The following is a 14,639-nucleotide window of genomic DNA, read 5'->3' on the forward strand; positions in this document are numbered from 1 at the left end:
TTGTCAGCCTGAATGTGCTGGCTCTCACCCCACAGACGCTGCCTGGCCCTCAATATCCCAAGCAATCTCCGGTTTTAATACCTGGATTTGCTGTGTCTCTAACTTTGAAAAATTGATTAAAATGGTTACAAAAGTGCATTAAAGGCCAATTGCAGCAAATGGTATTCCTTGCTATTAGAGCGTAACACACAACAGCACAATGCAGGCCCTTCAGTCTATGATGTTATGCTGACCAAATGTTTACTATTTAACTAAGATGATGGGATCAGGTGGCCAAGTGGCACAGTTAGTGTAGCGGTTAGTACCACACTATTACAGCACAAGCTACCCAGGTTCAAATCTGGATCTATCTGTAATGAGTTTGACGTATTCCCCATGTCTGTGTGGGCTTCCACTAGATACTCCAGTTTCCTCTCCCGCTTCACAGACATATGGGGTTAGTAGGTTAATGGACATGGGTGAATTGGGCAGGAAAGGCTCATGGCTGGAAAGGCCTGTTACTGTGCTGTATCTCTAAATTAAGATTCAGCTGTCAGTCAGTGACAAATGATGAAAAGCGTTCCTTGTAAAATCCCCCATCTGGGAGATTACCTTGAGCAGAAATGAGATTGGACCAGGCATACAAGGCACAAATCAGGAACAGAATGGAGTGTGTTGCGGCTGCGCACCTACCTGGGCCTGGTGCCGCGAGTTGCTCGCACAGAGTGACATGCACGTGCGCTTGCGCAAGCTGTCCGCCATTGATAAGGTGCACATGTGGTCAGAGCGAGGAGTTGCGATGAATGTGCACGTGGATGAACCAATGGACAGGTGGGGGGGGGGGGGGCGGTGGCGTGAGAGGTATGCTAAGAAGATGAAGGAGTTTATGGCTGTTAAAACTTGTGAGTGTTGGCTTTATTTTTGGATATAATATTTAAATTACACTCCTACAGGTGGTGACCCCACTAGTTCACAACATCTGGTGAAATGGATAGCTATAAGGATAAACTGGTTGCAGAAGCAGTTGGGGAGGTCAAATTGAAAGTTCCCAACCTTTTTATGAACAATTCTCACACTTGGTTCTCCATCCTTGAGACATGTTTCTCCTCACTTAATATTACAAGCCAGAAAACTAAATTTGGTTTTCTCGTCATATGCCTCCAAGAGAACATAGCTTACAACGTGGACGTTGTTCTGATTAATCCAGATGAAGATGACTCATAATGATTCCCTGAAGGCTGCTATTTTAGAGCGAACCCAGCTGTCTCAAGAGTCTCGCTTTGCAGAACTTCTAGCCGACAACAATCTAGGCTGAAATTCAAGGACAACTGGTAGGAGTCTTTCGGATGTCCACCCTGGATCACTTGGTGATTTGTGCTGACCTCGTATTGGCCACGACCTCTGTAATGCAGGTTTTGGCAGCTGTCCCCACCCCCCCCCCCCCCAGTCAGCAAGCAGCATTAGAGCAACATGCTATAATACTGACTCAAAAAGGGAAACTGAGCTCGAGCAGCAAGTGGCTGCACTCACTGAGCAGCTCCGAGCTTCTTCAACCCAGCAGTGTTCTCCTTGTTTCCGACCTATTTGGAATCGTGCTAAGCGAGGAGCCCAGCAGGAGAGGTGACTATTGCTCATGGGGACGTCAATCTCAGTCTCTTCCTCAAAGATAATCTCTCAGGTGAGAATTAACATATGACCAAGGGCTTTTGTACCTGTGACAATGTGGCGGGAGGTTTTCATGGCCCTTCATAACATGTCCCATCCAGGCATAAAAGCTTTACTTGGCCTTATGTCAAGCAGGATGTTGGATTATGGGCAACGACATGTTTGCTATGTCAGCGTTCGAAAGTCTCACACGAAGTCCAGGCTTGAGGATTTTTTGGTTCCAGATGCTCATTTTGCTCACGTGCACTTGGATTTGGTCAGTCTGCTCCCTCCATCATGTGCAAGGATCGAGCTATCAGATGGCAGGAGGCCATTCCTATCACCAACGTCTCTGCGGAAACTGTTGCTCAAGCTTTCATTGATTGTTGGGTTCCTTCTTTCAGTGTCCCAGACGCTATTACCACAGATTGAGGGTCTCAGTTTGAATCGGCATTGTTTCGAGTTTTCATGGATCTGTTGGGCACCACCTGCATTTGTACTGAAGCCTTTCATCCAATCCAAGCACCTCGTGTAGCATTTAGATTGAGAGTTGAAGGCTTCATTAACAGCAGGGGCTCCTATGAGGTCATGGAATGACATTATAAGTATTTTATGATCCAGCAGAATGGTAAGGCGGACTCTGTTTCGATCTTTTAAAGCCTGCATATATCGATGCCCCATTTACTTTGGCATTGCCAACAGCGGAAAGTCGTTGGAACCCCTACCTTTCGGGTTCTCTGATGCCTGCCTGGCAATACTGGACTAGATTGGAACAGACTGTCTGCCCACCAGACCATTTTGTAGCGGGGTAGATCCAGTCAGTCACCTCCTTGCATGACTCTGGGGTGGGGGGGGGGGAATTGTCAAGGTCGCGTACCTACCTGGGCCTGGCGTGGTGTGTTGTTCGCTCGGAGTGGCACGTATGGAAGGAGGTGCACATACGCAAGCTGGCCGCCATTGGTAACATGCACGTGCAGTCAATGTGAGGAGTGATGATGCCCATGTGGACGAGCCAATGGGTAGGCAAGGGGGATGGCGCGAGAAGTGTGCAGGGAAGAAGAAGGGAGCATATTGAGGACGGGTTGGAGAGCAGAATAAAGGAAGGCAGTTGACTATTTTATGTCTGTTAAAACTTGTGAGTGTTTGCTTTGTTTTTGGATATAATATTTAAATTACATTCATACAAGTGAAACGGAAAGTCTGCAAATGCTGTGATTGTGGCAAATCTGTAACGTCCAGTAGGAGGCAAAGATATTTAACCAACATTTCGGGCCTGAGCACTTGGTCAAGGAATAGGATGGAACACCCTCCCATTGCCTAGGTTACAGCAGCTCCAACTCTCGAGTGATAAGAAAGCACACAGGACAACAAAGGTAGCCCCATTCACTTCCACAACTGGCGTCCCATAGCTGCATTGTGTACCATCCACATCATGCACTTCGCTTACTTCCCAAGGCTCCTTCTATTTCACCCCCTCAGCCCACTGGCTCTTCAGCTGGAGGACAAGGACATAAAATGAGAATGCCACCACTTTTACACTCCCTCCAAAACACACACAATGATCACAGGATTCTTCATCATTCCTTTATTGTCCTGCAGTGCACCACCTCATAGTATTAGAACGTAGAACAGTACAGGCTCTTCAGCCTATGTTATTGGGCTGGAAACCTATTCCACAACAATCTAACCCTTACCACCCTCCCACCCATAACCCTCTATTTTCCCTCACGTGTCTAAGAGTCTTTTAAATGTCCCTATTGTACCAGACTCCACAACCACCCCCCTGAAAGCATTCCAAGGATCCACCACCCTGATTAAAATAAATGTACCTCTACATCCACCTTCACATTGTGGGCTCCTTCACTAGAAGGACTGCTGCAGTAAAAGAGGAGGTTCACCAATACCTTTCTAAAGCCAGTTTGAACATAGAACACCAATCACTAACCTCCAGGGAGAATACTTCCACTACTACTCCCTGTGTTCCACCTGCAAGCAATTTTTAATTCACACAGCCAAGGTTCCATGATTCCCATACCTCATGACTTTCTGAATATGTCTCTCATGGGGGACCTTGTCAAGTGCCTTTCCATATGGACCACATCTACTGCCCTACCCTCATCAATTTTATTTTGTTACCTCCTCAAAAAAAACTCAATTAGACCCATGAGGCATAACCTTCCCTTCATAAAGCCATGTTGACTATCCTTGAGTAGACTGTAGCTCTCTACATTCTCATAGATCCAATCCTTAAGAATCCTCTCCATTAGTTTACACACCACTGATGTAAGACTCCATATAACCATATAACCATATAACCACTTACATCACAGAACAGGCCAGTTCGGCCCTACTAGTCCATGCCGTAGCAAATCCCCACCCTCCTAGTCCCACTGACCAGCACCCGGTCCGTACCCCTCTAGTCCCCTCCTATCCATATAACGATCCAGTCTTTCCTTAAATGTAACCAATGATCCCGCCTCGACCACGTCTGCCGGCTCATTCCACATCCCCACCACCCTCTGCGTAAAGGAATTTCCCCTCATGTTCCCCTTATAATTTTCCCCCTTCAATCTTAAACCATGTCCTCTAGTTTGAATCTCCCCCTTTCTTAATTGAAAAAGCCTATCCACATTTACTCTGTCTGTCCCTTTTAAAATCGTAAACACCTCTATCAAGTCCCCTCTCAATCTTCTACGCTCCAGAGAAAAAAGCCCCAGTCTGCACAACCTTTCCCTGTAACTCAGACCCTGAAATCCTGTCAACATTCTCGTGAACCTTCTCTGCACTCTCTCTATTTTGTTTATATCTTTCCTATAATTTCGTGACCAAAACTGTACATAGTACTCCATATTTGGCCTCACCAATGCCTTGTACAATTTCATCATAACCTCCCTACTCTTGAATTGAATACTCCGATTTATGAAGGCCAACATTCCAAATGCCTTCTTCACCACACCATCTACCTGAGTATCAGCCTTGAGGGTACTATTTACCATAACTCCTAAATCCCTTTGTTGCTCTGCACTCCTCAATTGTCTACCATTCAATGTATATGACCTATTTAAATTTGCCTTTCCAAAATGCAGCACCTCACATTTATCTGTATTAAATTCCATCAGCCATTTCTCAGCCCACATCTCCAGCCTTCCTAAATCACCTTTTAATCTACGGTAATCTACCTCACTGTCCACAACACCACCAATCTTTGTGTCATCCGCAAACTTGCTTATCCAATTCTCTACCCCTACATCCAGATCGTTAATATATATAACAAATAATAGTGGACCCAGGACCGAACCCTGAGGAACTCCACTAGTCACCGGCCTCCAATTGGACAAACAATTGTCTACTACTACTCTCTGACACCTTCCATCCAACCACTGCTGAATCCATTTCACTACCTCCTTATTAATACCTAATGCCTCCACCTTTTTTCCTAACCTCCTGTGGGGAACTTTGTCAAAAGCTTTACTAAAGTCCAAATAAACAACATCCACAGCTTTCCCTTCATCAACCTTTTTTGTAACCCCCTCAAAGAACTCAATCAGGTTTGTCAAGCATGATCTACCCCTGACAAAACCATGCTGATTATTCCCTATCAATCCTTGTACCTCCAAAAATTTGTAAATAGCATCCCTCAGAACACTTTCCATCAACTTGCCCACCACAGATGTCAGACTTACAGGCCTATAATTCCCAGGTTTGCATTTGGACCCTTTCTTAAACAGAGGAACCACATGCGCCACCCTCCAATCCTTTGGTACCACCCCCGTGGCCAGTGACATCCTAAATATCTCTGTTAATGGCCCCACTAACTGTCCACTAGCCTCCCTGAGTGTCCTAGGGAATATTTTGTCCGGTCCGGGAGATTTATCCACCTTTATCTTTTTTAACACAGCCATCACTAGCTCCTCGGTTATCCTTATATGCTTCATGACCTCCCCACTATTTTTCTTACTTCAACTGGTTCAACATTTTTTTCCCTAGTGAATACCGAGGCAAAGAAATCATTCAAAATTTCCCCCATTTCCTCAGACTTCTCACTCAGCCTACCCTCGCTATCTACAAGGGGTCCAATTTTATCTCTCACTAATCTTTTACTTTTAATGTACTTATAGATGGATTTATTTCTACTCTGTCAGCCAAAGCCTCTTCATGCCTTTTTTTTTTGGCCTTTCTAATTTCTAATTTATAGACTCACCAGTCTATAATTCCCAGGATTCTCTCTATTACCTTTTTTAAACAAAGGGACTAGATTTGCCATTCTCCAATCCTTCAGCACCTCCCCTGTGGTCAAAGAGGACTCAAAGATCATAGCCACAGCCCCAGCTAACTCTTCCCTCGCTTCCCACAGCAACCTGGGGTATACCGTGTCCAGTCTGGGGACATCAGTCATAATGTTTTTAAGAAGATCCAACATCTTAACCTCAGCATTGTCCAGCATGCAAACCTGATTAATTCTGACCTCAACGTGATCCAGATCCTCTTCTCTTGTGACTACTGATGAAAAGTATTCATTTAGGACCTCCCCATCCTCCTCTGCTTCCAGGCACATGTTGCCTCCTTTAATCTTTAGCAGCCCCACCTTCATTTTCGTCATCCTTCTTCACATGCCTTGGGGTTGTCCTTAATCCTACATGTCAAGGGCCTCTTATGCTCCCTTCGAGCTCTCCTAAGTCCTTTTTTAAGCTCCTTCCTGGCTAACATCTCATGAGCCCTTCCTGTTTCCTGCTTCTAATATATAATGTATGCTTCCTTCTTCTTCCTCTTGATGAGCTGCCTCACCTGTTTTGTCAACCTCATTTTCCTTTTCCTACCATCTTTTCCCTGTCCCAGTGCAACAAACCTATCCTGTACCCAGCACAAGTACTCCATATTCATTCTGACTGTACTTTCACCTTTGAACATCTGTTTTCAATTTACTCTCTCTGGTTCCTGCTTCATCCCACTGTAATTAGTTTGGTTGGGCTATGAGTCAGTCAGACACAGACAAGTCATTCACCCACTGTCCCTGCTGACCATCAAACTCCCAGTTTACACTGATGCTTCATTAAATTCTCCCCACATTCCCACATTCCACTGCTCATCCACACACGAGGGGGAACTCAAAGCAGCCAACTCAACCACCAGCACATCTTTGGGATGAAGGAGGGAACCAGAGGACCCAGGGCAGTGGAGGGGGTGGGGGTGGGAAGGAAGAGTGTGTGGCATCCATGCAGTCACAGCATACTCCACTCAGGGTTGGGATTGGATCTGGGTCATTGGCTGAACCCTGTGCTGCCCATAACTAAATCAATTGTTGTTGGTGCACATGAGAAGATGTAAAATCCTCTGTAAGGATTGCTCCACACACATTGTGTTATTTCTTACTAACTTGAATAATCTAAAAAAAAATTGTGTTGTAGCTGGCATCATTTGGGGAAATAATGATCTACCTGCAGGTGGCTATTTTGGCATTACTCTTTCGTGATGGCAGGAAATCCCCTGAACGATTATTACTTTCTCAGTGAGAGGGCCCAGCTGGATGTTACAGCTTTCAAAGTCAAAGCAGAGAACAAAGGAAGCTGTAAACTGAACAAGTGAGCTATTTTATATCTAGGGGAGCATTATGGGATCTTGCAGGTTTATTAAAAAAGAGTCAGTGGCAAATGAGAATAAAGTATTATTTTAATCGTTTGTTCTGCCATCTGCTTGATTTTTGTGAAATACTCTAAGCTTTATTTTCGATATGAAACAAGTCTCTGTATCTGCACAGCAAGGGATAACTCACCAGAGAGGCGGGCGTGGTGGTGCTGGAGAGAGTGCAGAGGAGATTCGCCAGGAAGTTGCCTGGATTTGGTTATGGAGAGAGACTGAATTGTTTGGGCTTGTTTCCCATGGAATGGAGGAAGCTGAGGAGTTACTTGGTCTGAGGGGGATGGTAAGGATCACAAAGATAATTTCAGATTTGCTTTATCACGTAGGAAGTTTGAGAAACATTAAATTAACTTTTATTGAATTTAGCATGTTTAATTGCTGGCACATTGTGTTAGTTCAATTGACCTAAAAATGTTTTGCAGCTGATTTCCATTTGCACTCAGCATCTGATGCCTCTAATGTTAGTGTCCAACAATAGTCACCAGCATCGATGGATTCCAGTTGTCCTGACACCATTTTTCCATGGTCGTAATGTCCTAGTGAAATCTTTCACCATGTTCGTCACTGACTGCAGCAGGGAAGAAGCCCAAGCACGAATACAGAAAATGAATTTTCAATGATATGTCGCACTTCACAATTTTGTATCCTTGAAGAGGACTTTAAATATGACAGGAAATCACAGAAATAGGTTATATCTAAAAAATGGTATGTGACAGGAAAAGTTTTAAGGTGACTTTTGTGATCAGCAGCCTACAATCCATAATATACACCCAAAAATGTTCAGGAAGCAAAACTTTCCTTGTTCAGTGTAAACAAACAACAGTGGACCCAGCACCGATCTGTGCAGCACACCACTTGTCAGAAACATCTGATTTGAGTAACAACCCTCTACTATCATCCTCTTGCCTCCTATCATTAAGCCAATCCTGTATCCAATTTGCCAGCTCATGCTAGATCCTAGGCAATCTGATTTTAGCAATTAGACAACTGTGAATCAACAAGACAGGGAAGACTATGGACCAAGTTCTGGTAAATGGGATTTGTGTGGATAGGTACAATGGTTAGTGTGATCATAGTGGGCTGTATGAATCTACATCTCTGGTGCAACTTGTGTGGATATGAACATATTTGTTTGCTGTTTCAGACAGCTGAATGTAAATGGGTGAAAAGGAGGGAAAGAAGACCTTGGAGGCACAAGAACATCATTTGCTGGCAATTATCCAAGCTGTTGATTCAGTAGTGTACTGAAGGAGTGCTACTTTGTGGGATATATTTTCACTAAACCTGCCCTTAAATTGAGGCCCACTTCTACCTGTTTCAATAACATCAAAAAACTTTGTTACTCAACAAAGTAAGGAGAGTTTTTCATCATCCGAGCAGAACCTTCCACATTAAGTAAAGGAAAGATCACTGAGCTCTGTGAGTGTGTGTATTTTATGGATTAAGCATTAGAATATATATATAAAAGGCTGACTACAGAGAGTTGTGAACTTGGCCAGCACCATCATGAACATCAGTCTTTACTCCATCAAGGCCATCTACAAGAGGCAGTGTCTCTGGAAAGCAGCCACTATCCTCAAGGACGCTCACCACCCAGACCGTGCCTTCTTCTCACTGCTACCATCAGGAAGTCAGTACAGGAGCCTGAAAAAGAACACCCTATGGTAGAGAAACAGTTATTTCCCCTCTGCCATTAGATTTCTGAATGAACAATGTACCACAGATATTATCTCACTTTTTTCTCTTCTTTTGCACGTTTATTTTTTTTTAAATAATGTATTTATGGAAATGTAATTTTGCATCTGTAATGCACAATAACACAGCTGCAAAACAACGAATTTCATAACACATGTTCATGACAATAAATTCTAATTCTGATTCAAGGAATAATATGCTTGATCAGATTAGAGTATCCGCTCCGTTGCTTGTTGCTTTATATTCGTCTTCCTTTCTTTGACTCGCAGCTTAGTGCACACGCCTCAGTGTTCTCCTCTGTAGTTGGTTTAGGGTGGGCAGCTGGGTCTAGAACATGAGGAGTTTTATTGAATATCTCACTCGCAAGATCAGTCAGTTAAACAAGAAAGTCTACAGACGCTGGAGTTGAATGTGATATACAAACGTGCTGGAGACACTCATGCAGCGCCAGGAGGGGCCTGTCTGTTTTTGTTGAATCCTAACAAAGGGCTCAGGCCCAAAACATTACTTCCTATCGACGCTGCATGACCAGCTGAGTTTCTCCAGCACGCTTGCATGTTGCAAAAGATTAGCCATTCATTTTATCATCGCAGGAGGCAGCAGGAGAAAACTCTACTGACTTGCTTAATTTAATTTTAATTCAGAGATACAGCGCGGTAACAAGTCCTTCTGAGCCACCAAAATATAACTGTGTGACCAATTAACCGACGGGAGGAAATCCACGCGGACACGGGGAGAACCTATAAACAGCTTACAGACAGCACATTCAAACCTGGGTTGCTGGCGCGGGAATGATTATGAATTAGCTGCTGCACTAACCGTGTCCATCATAATAATGCCAGATGAGGTGAAGGGTAGTGCAGGGAAATATTACTCTGCCTGTGGTCCACGGACGAATGAACTGCTTGATTTCAGGAAAATTGGACTAATTTGATCTCAGTTTATCCAGAAAACCAATCCTAGCAGTTGATCACAGTTTCCAGCCTGAGCTGTCCTTGTCCATTTTGCTAAGTAATTCATTCAGACAATCTCGAGCTGTAAACGTACATCATTCCACAAGTCACTTGATGAGCTTAAAGATAGCTTGATATTTACATTGATCCGTGGACTTTCATCTTGCATCTCTGCATTCTGAGAGCCTTTCTGATGACATTTTTTGTGGACCCAACACACAGACGCCATCGTGAGGAAGACACATCAGTGCCTCGACTTCCTCAGGAGTTTGGAGGTTTGGTATGACATCAAAAACCATGGCAAATTTTGTACAGACATGTCATGGCAAGTATGCTGACTGGGGGCACCAATACCTCTGAGCAGAAATCCCTGAAAAAGGCAGAGGACCCAGCTCAGTATAGCAGAGGCAGAACCCTCCCCACCATCAAGAAAATCTACTTGGAGCACTGCCGTCAGAGAGCGACAGCAATCATTAAGAATCCACACCACCCACGACATACTATGTTCTTGCTGCTGCCGTCAGGCAAGTGCCACAAGACTCACACCACCAGGTTCTGGAACACCATCAGACTCCTCAACAACAAAACTCAACCAGGGACTCATTTAAGGACTCTTGTACACCTTATTTATTATCGAATATTTATTTTCTGTATTGCACAGTCAGTTTGTTTGCACTTTATTTACATTTCTCTCTTTTGTATACATATCTTTTCTTGAGTACAGTTTTTTACACTACCGATATGTAGAAATTCTGCCTGACCCTCAGGAAAAAGAATCTCAGGGCTGTATGTGATGTCATGTATGCACTCAATGAACTTGAGTGCCCCTGTAAAGTCCCCGGATCAATGTAAATATCAAGATATCTTTAACTTCAAAGGGAAACCTGAAAGTGATGGGAATGTTGCTGTGCAAATCCCCTAGTTTTTAAAGACATGCCATTGTTACCCCACTCAGATTCTCCCTCTCTAAGCATGTGAATTGCTACTTTGCTTTTAGACTCTTGCACTGAGATGACTTTTTTTTGTCTGAGTCCACTCTCAGAGAATAGAGAGGTCAGTGGAAAAGATCATTGGGGGGTGGGGGGGGGTCCCTCTTCCTACCGTGAAGGACATCTGGAACACTCGATGCAGGCGAAAGGCAATAAACATTGTGAAGGACACCACACACCCCTCACGTAAACGGTTCTCCCTTCTGCCATCTGGTGGGAGGTACCGTAGTACTCAGGTCATTGCGTGCAGATTAGGCAAGTTTTTTTCCCCCAAGACATCACACTCCTGAATTCCCACAATAGTGTACCATGGACTTTTATTGTATATGCCTTAATATTTTAATATGTTTAACTTCTAACTTATATTTATGTAAACGTGCTACGTGTCCTGGAGAAACGTTATCTCGTCCTTAACATACGAGCGTGGTATGAACAATAAATAAAGGTGACTTGACTTGACTCGGGCTCTCATGGTGATATCATCTGCAATAGAAACAACCAGAGCTGCACATAAATCTGAACAGCTCAACATCTGGACTGACCTGGGTAATATTGTGTCAACATCCAGAATTGAATTAGCTTCCAAACCAATTCCCCATTTACTTTCACAATCATTACTGCCGTCTACTTGTATGAAATAAGAAAAAGCCACGGCCACCGTGTTAAAAGCTCGCGGGAGCTAAGTTAAGTGGGTGAGTGTAGAAATGTTCGTTGGTTGCCCCTCAGGGGGGAAATATGGTATTATGGTCTTTGGCAGTTAGTGGGAGTAATATAATTGCACATCTGGAGCTTAATGACAGGGGAAGTTTGAATAAAGTATCAATAATCAAATGTTCTGTAAATTCCACAAGTTTTATTTCACCTCAGAAAGAATTTCTGCATGGGATACTTATCCTGTAGAACCCCTCCTTGGTTCATTTCCTCCCACATTGCTCCGGCATCAATGGCAAGGGAGAATTAAAGGAGCCAAGGGGGAGTGGAGTGGCTGCTGACTGTCAAGGGAGGGGTTCTTCCAGGAGCCTTGGAAAATAAAAGAATTTGGGGGTTTCCATGATAAGCACTCAATGTGAGGTTTGATTACCATTGCATTGACAATGCAGTTTTGGTTTACCTCGTTGAAAAAGTAACTGCTGATTCCAAATATGCCGTTAACGTTCAGGATTGATTGAGTGTCTGAATGAGGTGCACTATTGTAGTTTCATTTCAGTTTTCCTGCCCAGCTTTCACTGTCCTGAAATCAATTTGAGGCATGATCTCTGATACAAATTAAATTACATTTTTAAAAATTGTTACGCAGAGATAGAGTAAAAAAAAGTTTTCTTTTGTGTGTTATCCAGGCAAGTCAGCCCATATTTAAACACAGCAGGGAACCGACGAGATTGGGGAGTGCACTACACAAATACGAAGTAAAGGGTAACCAACGTTAGACCAATTGTAACCAAAGGGTAATGCCTGATGAAGGGCCCAGGCCCGAAATGTTGGTTATCCTTTACTTCCTGAGAATGCTGCATGACCTGCAGTGTTTCTCCAACACCTTTGTGTATTGCACTTGATCCCACCATCTGCAAACTTTCTTGTTTAACTTGAAGAGGCTGTGGAGACTTTAGTAGTGATCTTTAAAGAATCACTGAATAGTTCCAGAAAGTAATTGCAAATGTCACTCCACTCTTTAAGAAGGGAGGGGGGCAAAGGATAAGAAACGATAGGCTAGTTAGCCTAACTTAGATGGTTGGCAAGATGTTAAATTCTTATTATTATGGATGAGCTTTTGGGGCACATGGAGACACAGAATAAAATAGGCAAATGGTTTCAAGGGGACAACCTTGGAATTCTTGAGGTGGAAGGACTGACAAAGGACCATCAGCGAATGTCATTTACAGAAGGCCTTTGACAAGGTGCCGCACATGAGATTGCTAAGCCAGATAAGACCCCATCATATTACAGTAAAAATATTAGCTTGGATAGAAGATTGACTGACTGGCAGGAGGCAGAGAGTAGGGATAAAAGGGGGCTTTTCTATTTGGCTGCAGGTGACCAATGGTGTCCCAGGACTTGGTGACAGGGCTGCTTCTTTTCGGAGGGCGATCAATGATTTGGATGACGGAATTGATTGCTTTGTGACAAAGTTTGCAGATGATACTTAAATAGAAGGAGGGGCAGATAGTGTTAAGGAAGCTCTAAGTCTGTAGAAGGACCTAGAGACAGGATAGGAGACTGGACAAGGAAATGGCAGATGCAGTAGTGAAAAAAAGTGCATGATCCTGCAATTTGCTGGAAGGAATAAAGGTGCAGACTATTTCCTAAAGGGCCAATGAGTTTAGAAATTGGAGATGCAGAGGAACTTGGGAGTCCTCTTGCAAGATTCCATAAAGATTGATTTAAAGGTGGAGTCAGTGCAATTCTCGCATTTATTTTGAGAGGGATAGCATAGAAAAGCAGGGATGAGGTTGCATAAGGCAATGTACTGTGAACAGTTTTAGGCTCCTTGTCTAAGGAAGGATGTGCTGGCATTGGAGAGGGTCCAGAGGAGGTTCATGAGAATGATCCCTGGAATAAAATGGTTATCATATGAGGAGCGTTTGGGACTGTACTCAATGTAGTTTAGACCATAAGCTATAAGACCCTATGATATAGGAGCAGAAGTCGGCCATTCTGCCCATCGAGCACCCTCCTTAGAAGGATGAGGAGGGATCTCATTGAAAGTAAAGGCCTAGATGGAGTAGATGTGGAGAGGATGATTCTTATCGATGGTCCGTAATGAGGAGGTTCGATGTACCACAGGGGCACCTTCAGGGTGGTGGGAGCATGGAACAAGATGTCAATGAAAGTGGTAGAAGAGGGGGCAATTTTATTGTTTGGAAATGTTTGGACAAGTACATGGATAGGAAAGGATTGGAGGGCCAAATGCAGTTAAATGGGCAAGTTGGGCCGAAGGGGTCTATGAGCAGAGTACATAGATCAAAGTCAATGGTTAAAGTTAGAACTGATGTCTAACTTTCTTCCACCAGCTGTGCAGAATTGACGTCTCTGGGCTGTTTTCTAGGCTGAGTTTCAAAGTTGTGCCTTTGGACAATCAGAGGACAGCTCTGGTTCTCAGTTCAATCAGGGTAGTACAGGAGTCCAACAGACTGCAGCATCTGGTCCCTCACTCCAGGGAAGTTGAGCCTCCAAAAACTCCATCCAAAGTCTAATAGTGAGGTTGGGTATGACTGGGCATTGCCTGCGACCTGCCAAGGATCTAGTGTATTACAGTAAAATCTCCAGTATCCAAGCCTCAAGCAACTGGAAAAAAATTATCATAGGAAATAAATTGGTAAAAAAAGTTTTAAATTGGCATCCCCTAGCTGTCAGTTCACTAATCATGCAATCTCAAGCAACCAGCACATTCACTTATCCGATATTTATCTATCCCCAAAGATGCCAGATACCGGGAGTTTTGCAGTATATCACTTTTTTCTTCAGTGTTTGACTTGCATTGTGGATCCTAGGCAAACTGGCAGCTAAGTTGGAAAAATGCCTCAGGAAGGGCCATCACATAGAGGTCGTATTGCGGTTGAGGTAATTGTCAGCATAAGCAATGCTTGTTCATTCACTTCATAATGCAGTCTAGACTTAGCTGCAGTAATTAATCATAATTCAGTGCCATGAGAGCCATCATTAGACCTTTTTTACAAATGCTCCTCTGCCCCTCAGTTTCTATTATACATGATATCTTCTTTTGTTTGCATGCAGGATATGTTGC

At 43.7% G+C, this 14,639-nt stretch overlaps 1 long non-coding RNA gene across 1 annotated transcript in view; it reads left to right on the forward strand.

The window, feature by feature from the left end:
- Positions 1-1,491: 1,491 nt before the first annotated feature.
- LOC138761706 (uncharacterized) overlaps positions 1,492-14,639 on the forward strand; it is a 29,698-nt gene continuing 16,550 nt past the window's right edge. The window contains exon 1 of the long non-coding RNA XR_011356440.1: positions 1,492-1,657. This is a non-coding gene — a long non-coding RNA (uncharacterized lncRNA). The remainder of the gene's footprint in view (positions 1,658-14,639) is intronic.

The sequence above is a fragment of the Narcine bancroftii genome, chromosome 4 (assembly GCF_036971445.1).
Source record: "Narcine bancroftii isolate sNarBan1 chromosome 4, sNarBan1.hap1, whole genome shotgun sequence".
Classification (NCBI taxonomy): Eukaryota; Metazoa; Chordata; class Chondrichthyes; order Torpediniformes; family Narcinidae; genus Narcine; species Narcine bancroftii.